The sequence below is a fragment of the Dromaius novaehollandiae genome, chromosome 13 (genome assembly GCF_036370855.1).
Source record: "Dromaius novaehollandiae isolate bDroNov1 chromosome 13, bDroNov1.hap1, whole genome shotgun sequence".
Taxonomy (NCBI): Eukaryota; Metazoa; Chordata; class Aves; order Casuariiformes; family Dromaiidae; genus Dromaius; species Dromaius novaehollandiae.
This window is the reverse complement of record NC_088110.1, coordinates 21,296,134-21,317,686: the sequence shown is the minus strand read 5'-3', so window position 1 is coordinate 21,317,686 and position 21,553 is coordinate 21,296,134.

The window sequence follows — 21,553 nt, the reverse complement described above, 5'->3', positions numbered from 1 at the left end:
TGGAATATGATGATGGGAATCTGAAGAACAAGTGAGACTCAGGTTTCAAAAGCTCTGTACTTAAGTGAATACCTTTGAATTATTTAGAGATAAGAGGTTTAAAGGGTTTCCAACAGGAACTGGGCTTTGAGACAGTTCTGTCCACATCTCTGTTGCTGTAGGAAGCTCCTTAGCAACAAAAGCTGCTTACTTGATGCCAGAGAACTTAACTGGTGAGAAAAGCCAAGCACGGACTGCTGCTCTGGGAGGAAAATTGGGGAAGAAGGGCGAGGAAAGAGAAGGAAGAGTTAAACTGGGACACAGAAGGTCACCTCTCTCCCCTAAACCTCTCTCCCAGCTGCAGGCATGCCGTGCAGGCCCTCCTGGGATCGGCAGATGCTGCACCGTGTCGTGGTGCCTGTGTGTGGAAGTCATCGGCCTCCCAAAGGACAGGAGTGTCCTTCCAGCAAACCTCTCAGAGGGATCTATAAGGATTGCTGCTTGCTCCATTAGTTTGCTAGAAAGGAAGAGTATTATTGGCTGTTCGCCCTTCTCCAGGCTATCTCAGCCCTCGTTATCTTGGGTAACGGAGAGGTGACAGCAGTTAATCACAACTCATTGATGCAATGACCATATATTGCTTTGGGTTGTGTATTTTTTATCACTGCTTGATCCATAGGCTGCTCCTGCAGTAACAGTGATAGTTGGTCCTCATGGTGTGGGCAGGGTTTGGGGGGGCTGACAGGATTGGGGCATCTCACTCCACCAGTGTTTGAGGCACAGACCAGGCCAGGGAGCCACCGGAGCTGAAGAGCCCTCCAAGGCGCACAGGCTTCACCTCCCTGCCACCGTCCTGCTGAGAAGAGCGTATCAGCAGAAAACCCAGCTCCAAGTCCCTGCTACGTGCTCTACACCGTCCGGATGGTTTTTCTTTCTCCCAGAACTGTGCTCACACTTTTAAAACAGGTTCTTTCTTGGTTTTCCTTTAAACGGGCCATTTCCCTCAGGGTATCGCATTTCTTCCGCATTCAGTGAGGGCCAGCTCACGTTCACGATTCAGTCCAAGGCTACGCAAAGTGACTCTCTAATGACCAAAGTGTTAGCTTCAAAGGCAGAGCTCAGCACCTACAAGTCACTGTCATCTCCACCCCAAACTCGCCTACATTTTGGCTGAAATCAGCAGCTGGGCAGCAGTTGTGACAGACCCACTGAGGCAGCTTTAGCTGAGAGTCCAGTACATCCATATCACTGCTCTGAGTCTTCTATTTGTGGCTTTATTTGTTGTTGCTCAGAGCTTTGTCTCACACAACATGATGTCTCCAATTCTTTTTAAGAACAAATTTCCCCTGTTTGTTGCAATTATTTATATCTGCACCTTGACGAAGCATCTTTCAGGCACAACTGGGAGCTACCACTAACGTCCTGGCTCCTGTGCTGTAAGGTGACAAATGACAGGGCTGGTTGCATAGAATAAACAAGTGCTTTTTATTAGAGTATTCCCACTTAATTTACGCCTTTGTGCTGATATTTCGCTGATCTGTTCTCTTGCTGAAACCCCAAACAGCATGAAACAACAACTGTTCTCGATAAATCTCCCTAATTTCATTTTTTTGTTTGTTTCATATACTTGCAGTCTGGTTTTGGAGCAACTAATTCTAAAGATTAATAGCTAGTACATAAAACCATTTACTAGCCTTTCTTTCGGCAGATATGTAGCTTTGACGTTTACCCAGGAGAAACAAGAGTCTGTACATTATAGTTCATGGACTGTATGCTGAAAAAGTGGGAATCCTCCTGCATCTCCTCCTTGCAGCAGCTGGTGTGGACTTTACATAAAAACGCATGTTGGTATTATAATACTTAGGCCTCGTGCACAACAGTTTTCGTTTTAACTTCTCAAAGGACCACATGCAATGCCTGGACTGGATTATCCCTATTTTTGTTTGGGGAAACTGAGGCGCAAACTAGGCTATTTGCTGAGCATTGCAGCACATCTACACACACATATATATATATATGGATATACAAGCTCACTCCAAGATTGCAGGAATAGCAGGGTAGCCAAGCTACTAAGCCCAGCCTGATTTATTGCTGAGCCTTCAAGACCCAAGCTCTTCCCAAGCATGTTCTCACCTCATTGCCTAGCTGGTATCACAGACTCGGTTTACACAATATCAGCACAGCCCAGATTAGATGTTCTCCTGTCTGCATGACCAAACTGCTGGACTTATCAGTGCTGCAGACTAGGCCAGGGCCCTTCACTTGAGTGCACTAACCTCATGGTCAGTAGCTAATTCGCCATACCACCCAGTTCCAGTCCTCGCATGATTCTGCCTTCAGTTTGTTTTGGACACTAGGCAGAGGGTTTTATCTTTTTTATAGAGCTAGGAAAAACTGGATACACTGGAAAGGCAATATATTTCTCAGCTTCTCTGGATTTTCTTTCTCCTGGTTGTCCCACGGTGGGGCTGTGTCTTCACAAGCCATCTGCAGGACAGCTTTATCCCATTTCTTAGCCTCACTACCATCCTCTTTTGGAGCCTAGTACGTACCTAAACCAAGAGAAAATCTAGCTTATCAGGTCATGAAGGCTTCCTGCTCCTACTATAGAGGTTCGTGTTTTGTAAAATTCACTCTTAAATAGCCCATTCAGGAAAAAAAAAGAAAAGAAGCTTTGACTTTGTAAAGAATTCCTTGTTGATCAAAGCAGTTCTGGGCAGGTTTATGGCTCCAACTAGTACTATAAGGGATTCTTAGCAGCATGTGAAGTAATTGTGGGAATCAGGCACAAATACTTAGGAAACAAGAGTCACTGGCAATAATTAGAAGTTTAAAAGGAATATCCTCTAGCTTCCTCCATGGTTTGTTAAAGGTCTTTAGTCTAATGACTTTACTGCTAACCAGATTTCGGAGTTGTGTTACTTTAAGTGCTAGGTATTTAATGATGAATGATGCTTTTAAAACTGTTATTACAACAGAGAGAGAAAATTAACTGCCTTTTTCTATAGAACTACATCTTATCTGTACACAACAGTTGGGCCATGATCATATACTCTGAGTGGAGCTACTCCATATAAAGCTGCTGAATGGCTATTCCATATGCGAGGTGGAATAAGTGATGCAGATATATGCACTGGGAATACGCGCTACATCAATAAGCCAAGATTTCTCTGCTTCAAGATTTGTGGTGCAGTTCCTCACACAAAATTCCTGTGGCCGCCAAGGACGTTAGGTGAGACAGCTTCATACACCATCCCTGAGCAGAGTCATCTTCTGTGTACGGATCTGTACAAGTTTCCAGTCCATGAATGGCTTCAATAGGGCAGATTCTGCAGTAACACAAATTGCAGTCAGGTGATAGTAGGAGAACGTGGCCTAGACCTGAGTGTATCCCCAGGACCTGTGAAATGTTCAGCATCACTCATTATAGTGCAGTGAAGAAGAGCTGAGGGAGATGTATCTGAAGAGAAGGACAGGCACTCTATCAGGCTAGGAGAACAAAATCACTTTTGGAACCAGGATTCTTGCTGCCCAATTAGAATGAATTAAATAATGGTTTTAAAAAATGTTCTCAGGGAGGTTCTGCGTGAAAGTCACGGGGTGTTTGTGCAGCCATGGAAAAATGTCTTTGTGCAGCCAAAAACAAGTGAGGTAGGTCAGTCCAAGCCAAGATTTCCCCTTTCCCAGAGGAAAGATCTGATTCTTAGAGAAAGATTATGTCAAAGAGAGAGTTTCCTCAGAGCACACAAGTCTTACTCCAATCTGGCAGCATGGGGTGACTCATTTTAGCTTGATATAATCACAGTACCTTCATGCCAGGGTTTGCTGCAATTCCTTATCCGTAAAGCCTACAGGCCTGCTGTTTTCTTGCCAGCCCTACATAGGTCTTTTGCAAAAACAAAAGGGCAATGGTTTTGCGGTGGTTAATCAGGACAGAGACTGTCGATATTACCTGTACTAATACGAAAGAAAGGCTGCAGCATGTTCTGCCTCCCACACATCTCCTGCAAATGCAGCTGCCGCCGGCCAGCCTGCGGGGGCCCGCCTGGCACACCGCAAGGGCTTGGGAAATGGGTTCACGTGTCCTGGGGGAGACCTGGGAAGTCTGCACTGGGATCAGCAAAGTGTGCTAGAGAACTTCCAGACCTTCTTGTGGGTCAGATACGTCAGGAAAACATAGCCACAACATTGACCGCAGTGACAAAAAACCAAGCTAATACTCCTCCCTGCTACTCCCTGCCGTCTGTGAAGGCTGTGCCCTGAGGGCTTATCAGTCAGACTCCGACTCTGTTTTAGGAGACCAGCAAAAGCAAAAGCAAATAAACAGAGAGTGTTTTTGTTGTGGATGTGATCACAGCAAAACCATTGCCCTGATCCGGCCTCCATCAGCCAAATCTGTCACTTGAAATGCAGGGAAACATATGGGAAGTGCTGTACTTCCCAGCGATGATGCAGACAGCAGCACTTGTATCTGTATGGTCATCCCTCCAACCTGTCTTTTGCCTAAGTCATCCTAAAGCAGGAATATTGTAATCATTACTTTTCTCTAGTCTAAGACCCCAACCAGTGACTGGGATTACTCACTGCATGGACTAGCAACGAAAAGAGTTCCTTGCCAAGCGTGTGAATGTGACAAGCAAACAAGTGAATAAAAGAAACTCCAACATCTCTGTGGAGTAGTATGGACTGAAGACGATCTCTTATTACACAGAGTGCATATAAGTACACCTCCTCACCCAGGGGTTATTTTAGGTGCAGCCCTACAGGAAGACACCAAATCTGGTTTTTCAGCATGGACTCATTCCTCCTCTGAGCAGGAAAAGCTGGCCATTGTGTCTGTGCCAGATGTTTGCTAACGCCGGACTCCAGTGGGAATTTATAGGATGAAATAAAAGATCAAAAGCAATGCAAAACACAGACAGGTGATTCTCTTTAAGCATCTGGCCTCAAGCCCTCCCAGAGTCTGGCATAGGTCTAAGTTAAGTGGTCCCTATCCATTTGGAACGGCCTGTAATGAAGAATATAAAGTGTTTCTACTTTTAACTGGTTTTATTGCATATGAGAGATAAATTAAGCAGAATGTTATTAGAGAAGCACTCTCATGAATGCTGCATCCCACTAACAAAATTAGCAGGAAGTCTTAAAACATACGATCAAAACATTATATTAATTATAAGGGGGAAAGGTACTTAGTGCGGGGAGGACGGCTGCCTTTCCGCGCAGCGGGCGGCTGCCAAGACACACTGTGCCCCAGGGAAACTGCTGGGAAGCCCAAACAATTCCTCTGGGTGGGACTGCCCAGCGCGGCGGTTCTTGCCCACAGGCTCCCTTGTACGAACACAACATTTTGTTCCCTCTGGGGCGTTGTTGTCCCAAGCTCTTTTGTCTCCGAAGAGGCCTCTGTGAGCAGTCAGCGCTCCTGCAAGGGAGGCGGGAGAGCAGGGTGAGGGGCTGCGGGGAGCGGGACCCTTTCCATCATGGGCAAGTGGGGTTTGCTGCATGTTTTGGATGGGGGGAACTTACTGTGAAGCTCTCACGCAGCAACCACCAAGAGCAGATGAGTTGGACTGGAAACCTCATGGAAATCTCACTGGGGGAAAGACTTCATCCAAAAATAAAAGGCATAGAGCGTTATTCTCTCTACTGATTCACATGGATTTTACAACACAAATACAGCCATCTGAAAGGCACACTTCATGGGCCCAGGCATGGATTTACACCAGTCATCGAAACAGGGGATATTTGCTGCCTGAAGGGGTGTCTGACTCCCTGCACTTACCCTCGAAGACTTACCCATGGCGAGGCAGCTTGTTTTGGGGGCTGCATGTCTCTGCGTTTGAAATATGCCTGCCTGTAACCACAGAGACAGATGGTTTCCCATTACAAGAGTGTCCTGCCTACATCCAGAAATAGTAATTGCATAGATAAAGTGCCTGTCTGTGGCACCTGCAAACACAGAACAAGGCAGATGAAGGGCCAGTTATATATATATCACCATTGTGCTTACATATGGTTTCCTTCATGCAACCTTTCACTTCAGCTTCCCACGTACTATTAAAAATTAACTCTCTCATTCTTTGCTGTGGCTGCTCTGAGGCAATGAACACTTTGGCAAGGACCATAAGTGATTTTCCAGGTCCAGCCACAGGGCAGATGTCTGAAGGGCTCTGAGAAAGCCAGGGCTCCTTACGTTAGCTCTGAGCGCATCCTCCACAAGCGTGATGTCTATACTTGGCCTCCGGCATGTGTTGATACTCTCCAGAATAGCTGCTAATGTGCAGCTTGAGCTGTGTTTCTGACATACCACAGCCTCCACACTCTGCAAGACCCAGGAGCCGGGCAGGGAGCGGCAGGGCGCAGAGCATCGCTGCAGCCGTGCGGGGAAACAGAGACTTGCCGTCAGTAATCTTGCTCCAGAATTTCTTAAAAGAGACCCAAGGATTTTGGAGCCTGACAGTCACATTTGATGTATCACCCCATTGCTCAGTTTGCTATGAGCAGGCAGATGGATTTGCTTCTTTTATCCCAAGAGCAGGGTTAAACAAGCTATAGAAAATCCCACTTGCCTTTGACCTCTTGAGAAAGAAGGTCTTATCGAAAGTTGGTTGATGACAGGCAGCAGTAGTTCGAGCTGTGGCAGACTAGGCTTATCTGGGAGTCATTAGTCATCAGTACCTTATCCCTTTTATGTCTTTAAGCAGTGTCTGGAAGTCAGTACATGTGTTTCCACCATCCACCTGGTCTGACAGGGACATGAAGGTCTCTGCTATCTAACAGCTCTGATGGATACCGTTACGTGGGCCAGATCTCATTCTCCACTGACTTCTGGGTGCCCAGGAAGAGATTCAAATCTGGCTCCTGTCTTTGTGCTCTCCCTAGGCAATGCTTTGAATTCTGTCTTGGCTTGGGCTGAAAATATAATTACATGTCATCCCAAAATCAGAAATCAAGCTGTGTAAAACTGGTATTACAGAGGCAAAAAGTTCCTGCAGGGAAGACTTCCAAAAAGGAAGTTTGCTGACAGCCACACGTGTCCTTGAATACCTGGGGATCAGCCTTCTGTAAAAGCCCACACTTTTATAAGCTTCAGTGTGACTGGCAAACATAATAGACCTCAGCTAGTGTTCTTTCTATATGTACCTCTAATTAAGAGATGCATGTCTTAGTTTACATCTTGGCCAATTTTGTTTCCTCAGCTGAGCAAGGCACTTTCTTGGTTGTCAGACATAGCTCACTTTTTTTATGAAGGTGCTGGAAGAAGAATACTATATGTGGTTTCCTCCCCTTGTGTCTCCATGTGAGGCCTCTGCATAATGGGTCTGAACGGAAAAGTTTAGTATTCCACCTGAATTCCTTCTGAATGGTTCAACTGGCTGGGAGAGATACATGGAGAGTTTCCGCCTTTCATCTCAGCAGAAAACTTTCCATCTGAATAGAGTCTCCTTAACGGGATAGTTATTGTCCTCCAGTGAGCCGCTCATTTTTAGGATGAGAGTAACTTGCATTTTTCCACAGATGTTGCCTATTACCAAGTTTCCCATTCCTGACATAAAGGGGAAACAGGAAGGTACTTTCGACACGCTGTGCCTCAACCACAGTCAATTGCTGGTTTGCACGCTTTGCCATGTTCAGCTTGCTTCCACGGTCTGCTCTTGACAGCGGCTGTAAAGCATTTCGGCAAGGAAGAGAGAGGAGAATTGAGAAGGACTAGGGGACTTTTAAGTTATGGGCAAACAACAGCACGAGAAATGGTGACATCTCTGTTGCAAAGTCAATGTTTTGAATATTGCATGGAGACATCAGCAATGGGTGACCCTATTTCTGCAGCAAAACAATCTGGGTATTGTTAGCTAAGCACAAAGCAAAAACTCTCTAAACACCCTGTTAGCACTAGGCAGAGATTAAAAGCAGTGCTAAAAAACAGTCTGTATTGCAGACCTGGGTTCTGTCATTACTGAGCACTGAATGTAGCCGCAGAAAATGGTCACATCTCTGACTCTCATGAGAGGATACTTCCAGCCCTGCATGAGACAGTGGCTTTTGCCGTTCACCATGTGAACTTTATATGTTGGAAAACATTTAGTTCAGTTTTAGTTCAGTGTTCTAGTTAAATATTTCATTTATATAAATTAATATTTATATATAAATATTAATCTCCAACATGTTTCTTGTTTGTTTATAGCCCCCTTTCTTCCCCTGAAAAGTCATGGAGAAACATCAAATCGCTCTATCTACAGCTGCTTGGTACATTATAGCTCTTTCTAATGCTGGCTATTTAATACCTGTAGAGCAGGTAACAGGCTTGCCAGGTATTGAGTTTAGATTTACGCTCAAGTTTTGCCCCACTTGACAACATTGTTGCTCCATCAGGGTTCTTCTGTGTGAGATTTCCAGCACCCAGCAATTCTGGACATGCTCCAGTGCAAATCGTTTCTGCAGTGCATGTAGTTATATATTTTGTCCAGTCTGAAATACGGCAAACATAAGTCCTCTGTGAATAGGTATCTAATTAGCAGGAACAGGAGAATATGCTCTAAGTATCAGAGAACATTTCATCTGCTAGCCCCATGGGCCAGTTAGGCTGGGTGGACTTTCTGCTGATCAATGTCCATGGAATCACAAATGGTGAAAAACCACACCAGGATACACCGAATGGTCTGACAGAGGCATCGAGACAAGGGGCCTGCCTCCTGCATCAGGCCATGAGACACGTCCACACACAGACTCAGGTGATGAGCAACACACCCCATTCAGGTGTCAAACAGGCCAAGGTCTCTGCCTCCTTCTTGTCTGCTGAAGTTCCCAGCGTTGTGGCTTGAAAAAGGGATCAAGATAAAACACCGCATCTTAGGCAAAATTCAGGAATAAAATAAGACCCGTAAAACTATTATCAGGACACATCAGAAGCAGCCAGGCCAAACTAGAACATCTGGCCCCACATTCTGGTCCATTCTTTCAGCAGTTTTCCATAGTGTGGGATAAACATTTGCAGTTGACTTGGCTTGAATTCCAGACACCTTTCCAAGTCTACCTGTCTTTCAAGGCCATTAACTTACTCATGTGTGTACATTCAGCCCCAACAAATCACTTTATGTGCTTAATCATCTCAGAAGCTGCAGAAGCTGCATTATTCCACCACTCACATTTCCTGCATTCTGATGGGGTTTAGGGGGCTGGAGAGAGGGAATAGTTGAATATTCAAATACATTTTCACAATATCTCTTTATCTGCTCTTAAAAGTCTTGAATCTGATTTTTTCCAACTTCTATCCAGCAAGCTCTTTGGCAATAGAAAGCTCAGATGAGGCCTGATCCCTTAATTACATTATTGGCAGACTGTGGCATTCCTTTGTTACTTTCCTGATGTAAATCCTCCAAACAACTGCAAAAACGAGAATGATGGACTAATTTAATCATAGCTTCCTGTGTGGTTAAATACCAAGTCCCTTACTGTCCACGTATATTTGGGGGCTCTCAGCTACATCTTCTCCGCCTGGAGCGAAAGGCCCTCCACTGCATGTTTTCCACCTTCAGACTTTTTGGCAAAAACTGATGTTGACTGAAGCCCATGTGCTGGGAGTAAGAGGAGACTTGGTAGCCTGGAGAAGAGGATTCACAACATTTCTTTATCCCACCAACTTCTTCAGAGCTAAAACAGCAAGACTACTGCTAATGGCTAAAGGACACCTTCCACAGCTCCTTGGAGCAGCCCTAGCATAGCAAGGGATCCTTGTCAGGAGGATGCACTGGAACAGCTAGAGTCAGTGCTGGGTGTCCCAGAGGATTTGGGAGCACTGAGGTTTGCAAACCCATTATTCATTTTTCTTACCGAGCGTATATGTGTATGTAGAGGGAAAATCCTTGTCATGATGTGATAATGGAGACAAATGCTGTACAAGGCCTTTCATCTGGGGCTTCGGTTCAGCAGAACCTGCAGTTGCTACAAACTTTCTGTCTCCATTAACTCAATGCTTCTGTCAAAAAACCCAGGACATGCTGTTTGAAGCAGGGAAGACTTATTTTTCTGTGCAGACTTAAACAGCTGTTTCAGACTGTGATTGAAAAGTTATGGCATTTGCAGTTGAGCTTTCCCAGACTCTTAACTGAAATATAACAGCGGAAGTGTTAGTTGTGTCTCTTCATCTCTGGATGTACCTCCCTCTTGTCTTTGTCTCAATGGGGTAAAGTCACACTTCTCCTAAATTTACGAAGCGCCTACATTAGCTTTGTAGAAAACCCTCCTAGCTCCACCTACTCCTCCAGCGCTCTGCTTTGGGAGCTTGTTGCCAGCCCTAAGTCCCAGTCAGCTTTTGCAAACCAAAATAATTATTTTTTCCAAACATAAGGCTCAAAGGGGCTAGAAGCAATTTGCACTGTCTGCATAGCTCTTTACCTGACGATTGCCATCTGGAAGACTGGATGGGCCTGCTTCTAGACACTTCAAAGCAGTGAACATCTTCCATTCAAACATCTCCATTCAAACATCTTCCAAAAGATTGCTTGACCAGAGAGTTCCTTCATTCTTTGTACTCATTTCTGTATCAACATTGGCAAAGCAAGCTGCAAAACTCAGCTGAAGTAGGATCTTCCCCAGCTAATAGCTTAGGATTCGTTGCTGTTTCTTAAGGAGAAACCTTGTTTGGAGCTGTGGTCCTGAATTCTCACTTGCTTTTCACACTGCCTGTTACTAAACTAAACTGGCATATTTAAACATCTCAAAAATCAGCTCATATGTGATAATTGTGAATTATTACAAAGCAACTCCTCATTCTCAAAGGTCTATCAAGGAAAACAGATTTAAACAATTTGAAGGGAGTTACTCAAATTACGGGAGAGTGAAGACTAATAACCCACTCCTGCAGCCTACACTACAGGAAGGCATGCCAATACTCACGTGAAAACTTTGGAATTTGGGTCAGAAATTCTGTAACTTACAGACAGGTCACACATGACCTGGCACAGCAGTCAAGCTCCTACACTCTTCCTCCCTCTCTTAGGAAGAAAACATGCTGCTCCCCCTCCTCTGACATGAACTTAGATTTATAATTACATGTAACATGATATCATCCTGACTGTTTTGCAAGTGATTATTTCCGAAGGGATTGGTACAGATAATAACTGAGAATACAACTTCCTTCAACCGAATAACTATTTGCCAGATCAGCCCATTAGTGAGGGTGGCAGTCAGCAATTTCCAAGGGGCTGCTGGGACAAATGCGAAGTCTCAGGAATGCATACGCAAACACATTAGACACAATATGCCCATTGGAGCAGTGATTCATTAAACAAAGCAGCTTCTGGAAACATGGAGAAAACATGTTTAGCAGAGGAATAACTGACTGCTTTATGCCAAATAAGAGGATTCACTATTTTAAGTTGCCACTACTTACAAAGAGGCCACCTAAAAATGTACATTTCAGAGGCTAATACTCATTTTTACTAAAAATTCTGACATTTTGACAGGTATTCAGAAAACCAAATAGCAAACCTCAGTTCCCTAGTTTCCAGAAAAAAATCCTATCAACTTCTACTCTGCCTAGCCTGGGAATTTTGAATACTCGGGAGACAAAGAGTGTGCTGACCAGCTTCACTGCAAGACGTTTTAGTCAGTTCCACCTTCTCCTCACTATACACTAGCCCAAAGTGGTTTAAATTTCCCAACTCAGTGGAGAGCAGATGTAGAAAATAATTTCTGGTTTCTTTGAAACATGAGCAGCATGTTTTTGATTCAGAGCTTTGTAAACTAACCCTTTACAGATCTGAGGTTTGGAGCCACCCGGAAAAGAGGGCCTTGCTGATCGAACATTAGTGAGTGCCCTGAAGCACTGTCCTGAAGACGAGGGGTTACTGGCGAAGCCACAGAGATGTGGAAAGGGCCCCAAAGAGCCCCACTGAGCCTGCAGATCCACAAGAAATCTTGGCCTTAACCCTACATATCTTGGGACATGAGTAATGTCTGCACTTCTGCTGCTGCTGTGGCCTAATAAATGCCAGGCGAACTGGCTAGCTCATTACCGTGCCCGGTATGGGCCTGACGCAGCTCCCACTGGAGCCAGCTGGAGTCTTTCCATCGGCCAAAGTGGGGGTGGATCGGCCCCACTGCTGCTGTTGCTTATCCTTGTATGGTGCCACTGCCTCCCTCCCACCGCGCTGGGGAGTCTGCGGGAGCCCAAGGTCGGCAGAACAGGGCACGTCCAGGAATCTGCAGCTATTCCTCCGAGGGGATGAAACTGCTATTTAAGGAAAGGAGAAAAACAGAGAGAGGCTTCTATGATGATGTCCAAAATGAGACAAAGAAAAGCACTAATGTAAGCGGTTAAGATACAAGCGGATGGACGTAGCGTCTCAGGCAGCTCGGATCGTGAGAATTAATGGATGGCAGTATCAAGGTAAACCCCAAAACACGTCCGCATGAAAACGTCTTATCCGCTGAGATTGCAAGAATTACTGTAACACTGGGGAGGTCTCGTCGCAGGGCACGACTTCACGGTCTGAGCCGCTGTGCAAATGACCACAATGATGGTCCTGACCCCAAAGCACAATTAACAACTGGAATTACACTTAACCTGGGCTCCCCAGTCTGCAAGTTTTGACTCTCTGGTGTCCTGGAGTGAGGAGGAAAGGGAAGAGTGAAATGCTAGAAGATCACTGATGCTTGACAGCAGACCAGAGCTGACAGCAGACCAGTGTTTCCAAGACTCAGGGATGAGAAGAAGTTGTATTTACAGGCTCTGAGGGCTCCTCTGGGTCAGGGCACTCTGAAATGTAATGCGATACCACCCCATCCCACTCTGGATGGGCGAAGAAGGGTTTACATTAGAATATGAGTGAAATTCTAGTTTACAGAAACCAGAGTCCATCAGAGGGCCCTACAGTCAACTGTCTGTGTTTGCCCTCCCACCTCATAGATGGGCAAGATTTTGGGATTGGTTCCCATTTATGATCGACTTCCCTTGCTGTTTGAGTGCACGTTGCAGGAAACAACAAAGAAGAGAAAAAAACCCAATCCTATAAAGTAGAAATGTAGGATTGTAAAGTGAGAAAACTGGCAGTGGAGTGAAGAACCTGAAACTACTTCTAATGCATTTTTCAAGTGGCAAGGTTTCAAGTTATGTCCCTCTGCTTTAATTCTCCCACTTAATGGCAGATCCTCAGCTGGGGCAAAATGTTTTAGGACCACTGTATTTTAAGATGAAATCCTGTTGCCATTGAAAGCAAAACTGCTATTGATTCTATTGGCACAGGAATTCCAGCATCTGTGCTGAAATCTGTGGGTTTCACACTCTGCAGGGGGGTCAAATACTGGCTTTCGACACAGTTTTCATTGAGGATTTTATGCAAGGAAACATCCCAGTTATTCAAGGGCTGCATTAAAAAAATGCTGGTTCCACAGCATTTTTAATTTGGAGCCAAATTTAAGCTCTTACCCTTTCCCCATGTCAAAATGAGCAATATGAAAAAAAAAAGACAAAAGGTGTCTTATTAAAATCTGAAAGTGAGGTCACAGAGGTTAAGGAGCTCTGGAAAACATAAATCCTTACGATGCATGTCTGGTTGTTTTTGTCTGAATGGGAACAGTGCTTTGCCTTTTAAATGACAGGGTTTGCAGAGTGGAAACAATAGCTGCTGATAGAGATGAAGAAAAGCCCCAAATCTGAAAACAAAGATGGAGCTGAGATATTGAGTGTTTTTTGTTTTAGAGGAACTGTCCCCTAGGGATTAGAAAGCTAAATACTTGACCCAAAAAACAAACATAAAGACGCTATGTTATTTTTCTAAATCAGTGCAAATACAAGGACCACACATAAAGATGCAGATTCTCATGGTGTTCTTGATCGAGAAACGCGATGTGGAAGCTGGGGACACAGTAGTCTGTCTATCGATGTTCTGCAGAAATCTCTGATGGGCCATCCATCAGTGCTAACACACACAGGGAGCTGTGCTCAGAGTGTTTCAAATTACAGGGGCAAGAATGAGGGAAAATATCTTCCCTGCCTCCAAAAGGTGGTGCGATTAGCCCCAGGACTTGGCCTTCTGCACTCTGCATTCTTCTCTCAACACTTTTGGATTTTTTTCCTTTTGTTTTGGGCACAAAATAGCTTTTTTATTTCTATCGTCACACCCGTGGGCTGCTCAGGTCACTGCTGTACCAGGACAGGCAGAGGACGTGCTAGTCGTGAGAAGTTTAAAGGCAGGACACCGTTGGGTCCCGATTCTGCAACGACGTCGGCACCTGTTTCTTTTCAAGAACTTGAAACCAGCTCGCTGAACTCTTTCCAGGACCAGGGACAAAAGTTTGCAGGCTGATTCTTTTAAAGAAAAACCCAAAGTGCATTCCTCTTGGATTACAAGCTAGAAAGTCTTCCGAGAAAAACCCATCAGTTCTTATTTTCTCTGGAATATGTTGTGTAGGAGTATAATTACCTTAAATCAGACACAAACCATGAAGGAAACAGATGCTTATTTCTTTTAGAGATTAGTCAACCTTGCAGAGTGTCCAATAGGAAACAGAGTAGAAATCAGGCAATATATTTCATAAGCACCAAGCAAATTAGAAAATTGCTCAGGAAATTAGTATTTTTAATGATTGGTAAAAAAGAGGTTTCTAATGCAAGCTATAGCAAGATTTCATTAATTTTCATGTTTCCAGTCTCTAGCAATCATATTTTGACCAGTTACATCTTCTAGTTCTGCCTAGGGGTTTGAAGCAGGAGAAAAGAGGTGAGTTTTCTTCTTGAAACGATACCCAGTATCTACAGCCACAACAACCCCTAGTCTTTACTGAAGCTGCGATTCTAGGATTTCTGAGAAAGCCGAGTAAGTTCAGGATTTCTCAAGGGCTGCTGATCATCATCTTCTTTAGTGGACTTTAAAGCCTAAATATCTTTGAGGAGCTGGGGTCGCTCCCCAGACTCGATCAGTCCCAAAAGTAGCATTTTTGCTTTCAGACTTTACTTTCTGCCATAACACCAGCTCTGGAGAGACGGGAACCTTAAGGAATCTTTCTGGCCTCTGTCTACTAGAGATTTTCTGGTTCATTAGAGCCTTGATATATTAACGGCCTGTGCATGATTTCGGAGACTGGCGTGCCAAACTCCTGCAGTTCAGGCCTGGAGCTTGTTAGTGTAATTTTCTAAAGATTAGCAAGCATTGATTCCCCTGGAAGGCCTTGGGGAAACGCTGTTAATCTCTTCTGACTGCTGCAGCAGTGCATGTTTATGGAGGGGGCCTGCTGGCGTTCTCACCACTGCAGGGCAGATGTGATCCTTAAAGTTTTTCCTTTAGAAAAACTGCATCAGTTGCAATTGGGATTAGAATAATTAGAATCCGTGGTAGCTTCATTGAGTCAGATGCTTCATTTTACTTCTCCCAGGTATTTTGAGCCCTGAAGGCCTTCAGGGAGAAAGAATCCACTGAAGATAGACACTGACTAAATTTTGTCTTTGGTTTCAGTGGTGTAATTCCTATAAACCTCAACAAGCTTGGACAGGTATCAAACAGGTGGAATTTTACTTGGTGGAAAGAAAGCATATGTATTTTAACACAGACAAGTCGTATATTATTACAAAGTGAAAAAAATACCTGGATAATTCAATTTCCTAGCCACCAAGTAGGAAGTCCTAAAATTAGAGTAGAACATTTTTGGTAGAATTATGAATGAATGACAAGTTCTGGGCCAATATTTACAGATCAAACCTCACAGTATATATGCATGCAGGGTGTTGTATAACATGGAAACGATACTAACGACAATAAAAAAGCCTAATTCTACAGTAAGGCCCACAGAAGAGGAGCTTGGATAGTGACTTACATTTTTAAAAGCTTTCTGTCAATTCTATAAAAGCTAATGGAGATAGGGATTTGAATGTTGCCCTTCGGTACCCTGCTCCTAATGCAGAATGATTTTCGCTGATTGACAGTTTTACACTGGTGCAGAGATCAGCAGAGCCTTGCCCCACCAGACGTATAATCAGTTGTACATCAGTGATCCCCAAAACAGGGAAACACTGAAACCTAGGAAGAGAAAAGCAAAGAGTCGGAAGGAGGACAAATCGTTTGGATAGTCCGGCCATTGTTTTTGTATCTTTAGCTAAGCTGGGGAAATAGATCTGCTGGTCCTGACAAAAGAGCCTTTTGTACATTGTAGGAGAAAGAGACCCTGGGGGCCGGAGAACAATGGGCTTCCTTTGACACATGGATTGATTGCTTTCAGGAAGCCAATGCGGATAGCTCGGAGTGATTGAATTCCAGTATTGCTTTTTCAGGATCATCTAATTACATTGCAGACTCTATCACGATGCTTTAAATGGCCACAATCTCTTTTACCACGGTAATGAAATAACCACTGCTTAAAATAATGATATATTTTTTTTAAATGGGCTTGGCAGCCAGGTAGAGAGCAGTCTCCTGTCCAACAGCAAAGACAGCTACATGGAGGTCACCGTAACATCTAGCCCTTGCGTGAGCAGTGTGGTGTGGGTCTGTCTCTTCAGCTCCCACGCTTCACAGCTATTTCCTACGCTGGCTAAAGCCTGTGTTTGCAGGAGCTGTGTGATGAAGACAGCTCAGTGCTGTTGGTCACCGTTGCCTTTGGGCAGCTCACGAGCATTAGCAGACTTGCACTCCCAACGCGGAGGAGCAGAGAATAGCTTTGCTTGCTTTCCGGAGCAAGCGCCCGTTGAATAGCCGGTTGTTATGTTGTATTGTGGTATCCCTGAGAATCCACTATGCCGTCAGCTGTACAAAAATAGAGGGAGATTTCCTGCCCGAGGACCTCACAACTGACTATAAAGCAACTGCTGACAGGCAGATGCAGACAGAGATATAAGGAGGAGGAAACGATGGGGCAGTCCTGGTCAGCACAGCACTTCTGGGTACCCGTTGCATCCGCAGTAGCATGGGTTTCGAAGACATTATGGCCATTCAGAGTTGGAGCAGACACAACTGGCATAAAACTTTAGTGCACTGAGGCCAGACGTATCAGCAGATGCAACCAGTGCCCAGGGAGCCCGTTGCTCCTTCAACCGGCCTGTGCTGCTTTACAAATCCATGCAAACCTTTCTGAATTCTCCAGCAAAACGCATGGCTCGTTCCTCACCCTAAACAAACCAGCTTCTTGCAAACCGCAGGGGATGCAGTTGCCTGGTTTAAGAAGGTTTCTCCTTTCCCCACAACACTTCTGCTCTTGGTGGGAGACGCTTGCTTTGCCCTGTCGCTAGGGCATTCACGAAAGAAGCTGAGCGCGGGCATCCTCGGCTCCTCAAGGGCTCTCCTCCCCACACAGCAGCTGTCCTGCACACCACAGAAGCAGACGCTTGTGAAGAACAAAGGAGGTTCAGGACTGTTTGGTTACAAACTTTTAAAAATGCCACTGTAATTTATGGGAGATTTCCCTTTCCTGTCATCAGTGCCTCAACTGCAGGGAAGCTCTGTGCTGCTTGCCGCGGGAAGCCGTGGTTTATGTGCACGGCGTCCTTCGACGCCGAGTTACCAAGGACACATTTCTTGCACAGATGCTGTTTTTTTTTCCTGAAAGCGATGAATTCCAGAGATCACAAAAGCTAGAAAACTGTCAGCAAAGAGCTGGTGGCTCAGGGAAAGAAAAGGCAGCTGCCGGCGGGGTACCTCTGCTCGCGGCGCCTTGCTGTGACCCCAACCTTTGGCAGGGACTCGCTGAGGAGGAAAGGTATTTTGGAGCACAAGCCGGCTCGCACACGGAGGTCACCATGAGCAATGCCGAAGACATTTGGGGACACACAGTCAGGAGAGCTCTCGCAGTTTTAAAGGTTTGCAAATGAAGACCATGAAATTCCTCCCTGCCGTTGCTTCCGTAGCTTTACAGCAACTTATTCTGTAAATCTAATTAAATTAAATTCTTTACGATTTTGTGCAAAAAATGCTTGTGGCTCTTTCGGAGCCTGAAGGGCTGCCCACTTCTGTGAGGACACAAACTGTGTGGAAATCGTTTCTCCTTTTCAAACTGATCTTTTGCTACCCTGGATTGAAATCTGTACTTTATTTACAAACATCAGCTTACTGAATAAGCTACTGAGGGCTGTAACTGTTGATCTATGCTAGGGTCATCCAAAACATCAAAGCAGAGGCAATTTATGAGGGCGGGCTGGTGAAAGACGGTGCCTCGCCTCTCCTCCTGGCCAGCTATGTACAGCAGCTCTAGTTGGAGAGGCTCAATCAGCTCAGCTTCTGTGAGCGTATTTTAAAAGCATGGGCTGTAATTTTTACGGGCTGAAGATTAAATATCAAATGCAATCTTGATGTCAGCAAGCACAAATCTCCCGAATTCCACAGAGTTACGCTGCCATTTACTTCTACGCAGTGAATAAATACGGAAGCGCATGCTCCGGGGATCACGGGGAGTTTAGACCCGGGTTTGGAAGCATCCAGGTTGGATTGATGTCGAAGGCACTGCGTTAGCATAGCCCACTGGGCTCTCCCCCTTCGGAAATTAAAGCCGCTGGCACAAAAAGTCAAAATGGCTTTGTCAATATCATCAAAATGATATAAAATCCCTGCTCATTCCCAACTTCATGTTAGTGGCAAGAGCTGCTCATCCCCTCAGGCCTGGCACTTAGGTCAAAGATGTCCTCTTATCTTCCTCAGTTTTCCCAGATTGCAGATCGGACAGATCACCGATTTTCTTCCCCCATCAATTCAGATTTTTCCTCTACCTGACGCGAAACAAAGTGGTTTGTTGCTTTTCATTTCATTTTGCATTTCTTTGGTTAGTTTGTTTGTTTTCTGGCAGGTTGAAAGACTGAAAGGAGCAATTCATCTTTTGGATAAAGTATTTCACTGAACAGCCCATAGTCGAGAATTGGGACACTTGTAATACATTACAGATTCATACGAGCAACTGATCTCTATTTTTCTTACGACAAATACATATATATGCAAATCTAAGCTATCAGCAGCTCAGATTCAGAGGAGAAACAGCAAAAAAACATCCAGTTCATTCAGAGCAAACATTAAGAAAACAGTTTCAGGTTTCAAAAAGGCTGTAAAACAGTGCAAAAGGAGGAGAAAACTAGGCACAGTTTCTTCTTGCTCCAGCTCCTTTCATAACATTTTATTTTCACATTTGCCATTTAACAGACAGCAATTTGCACCAAAACAGGAGCATTTCTGCTGATGAGATTTGATGGGATTGGATGTGCACAGTCCACAGAAATACCTTTGAGGGTGACGCCCTTCTTTGGTTGCTCCTGACCTCAGAAAAGCATTTTCAATTGTGAATCACACTCAGACATAGCTTCCTGGACATGCTTGGCTAAATATAGCTAGCCAAAGCAAAAAAGTCATTTTTAGTAGAACGTATTAAAACATCAATTTCACCAGGAACAAGAGTCTTTCAATTTTCTCTTGCAATAAAGAAAGTGTTTGGAAAGCAGACAAATTAGTTAACAAATTACATTCTTACGGTGCCGATCACCAGTTGATAATATTATATGGTCTCTAGTTCTTTTCTTTGCCATTCTTTCTTTCCTCGGGTTTGGAGGAGAACACTGCACTTCTGTTGTTAATTGTTGGATGGAGCTGAGTCTAGCAGACATCATAGAGTTGGTTTGGTGCCTTTATCTCTATCAGAAGTCATTTTTTGTGATACATCTGCTTCCTGGACCTGGGGATAGGTGTCAGATCCCCAAATGGGCTTTCTCTGATTATTACTTGTGATGATTCCTATTCCAGGTCTGAGGGAGGTAGTGAGGCAGTAACACACCTTAGACTTTTACTTTGCATCCCTCATTTCACCCAGACAAATAAGCAATGCTCTTTAGACACAGACTTTCAATGGCTGTGTTTGCTGCAGTTGGGCAAGCCGCGCATTACAATTTCTATGCCTCCTTTAATCGCAATGTTGGGCTGTCCTTGGGAGAGCGTGAACCTTTTTCTGCAGCAGGCTGAGCTTGTTTTGATGTTAGTATGTTCTTTCACTAGAGGGACCTGGGACCAGCTCAAAATACTCAAACTATCAGCTCCCAAACAACAGACTAGTTACTGCCTCTCACATATGTGCACAGGTAGCGAGGTACAAGATCACTGGGGGCAGATTCGAATCGTCTCGTCTCACACGGTGTTCCCTTGCAAGGTCTGACATGTTTGAGCTACTCCTCTCCCTTCCACGCTGGCTAGCGAAAAGCAGTCTTTTTGCCTGCAACCACAGGTGCCACATCACTTTGACCAGCCTTTTTCTTCCCACACGCCCGGGATAACTTCCTCCCTCAGGTCCCCACACCTTCCTGCACCTCGGGTCTCTAAAACGGCTACGTACCACTCTTTGAACTTAGGCTGAGCTGCAGAAAGAGTAAATGAACTTGTAACCTCATGAAGCCAAAGAGGAGATATTTTGCAATAAACAATTTTTTACCCATTTCTCAAGAACTATTATCTATGCCCTTTGAACTTACGTCCTACTGCATGTCCTTGTGTCTCCACCATACACAAGCACCTAAGACCCTTCACCATGCAAAGTGCTACAGGCATTTTCCAGTTTTCTAAAGCAGTCCCAACAAAAGAATTAAACTACAGCCCGAGAGCATTTCAGTGATCTTCAGCTGAAGGTCACTCGTGTGTATAAAAGCGGAGCATTTTGTTTGCGCAAGGCTTTAAGAGTGTGCTTAACCTTAAGCATGTTAAGGAAGGTTGCCAGAAAGACTACTCACATGTTTAAAATTAAGGATGGTCTGTAGGGTTTTACTGGTTTGGGATCTTGGACCACAAAGCACGCAAAGGAGATCTGCCAGGCTTCAGATGAACCACAAGGGCAAATTTAATCTCCTTAGAAATGTGCGGCTGACTCGATACAGATTTTCTGGTGCACAGATCAAAGGAAGGGCTGTACACTGGGCTAGCACATGTCTCCCTCTGTGAAACAGATGAGGGAAAAAATGGAACAACTGTGAGCAAAAAATGAATGGGGTTTCAATCTCTGCAAAGATTCCCCACATTTAGTAAAGAAACCCTACCTGTTGGCTAGAGGAGGGAACTGGGGAATGCACAAATTTTGTTTGTGTGAAGTGCTCACACAGAACCCCCCAAACTGCTGCAACTACTACACTGAGTAGTTTGCTGCCTGCTTCTTCCACCTCCTTGGACCACTCGATCTAAGGAACCAGGTAACAGTGTTTGTGTGAGTACTTAAGTGGCAAATATAAATGTGTTCAGAGCAAGAATCTGAAGACTTTGTCTTTCTGCGACCTGTCACAAACCAGGATTGTGTATCCTCTTTCCTACGCAGGTCCTAGACAGCAACCAGTAACTGGAAATATAAAGCCAGTAGTTTGCAGCAGGATTTAATATCTCCTCAATGTGGCACTTTGTTTTATTTCTGTGTCTGGCTGTCATCTGCTGGGAAAAGACCTGGCAGAAATGAAACAAAATCCAGCTTTAGCTGTGTCTTCTGCACTAGAGAAAGTCTGTCCAGCACCCAGAGAGGAACCTGCATGCTCCCAGCGTAGCCGTAACAGCTTTGCCCTCTGGTTCTCCCCCATCCCCAAATTCCTGGAATCCTCTAAGAGGTTAAACATAGCTCTGCTTTGACCTGGAAAACAAGATAT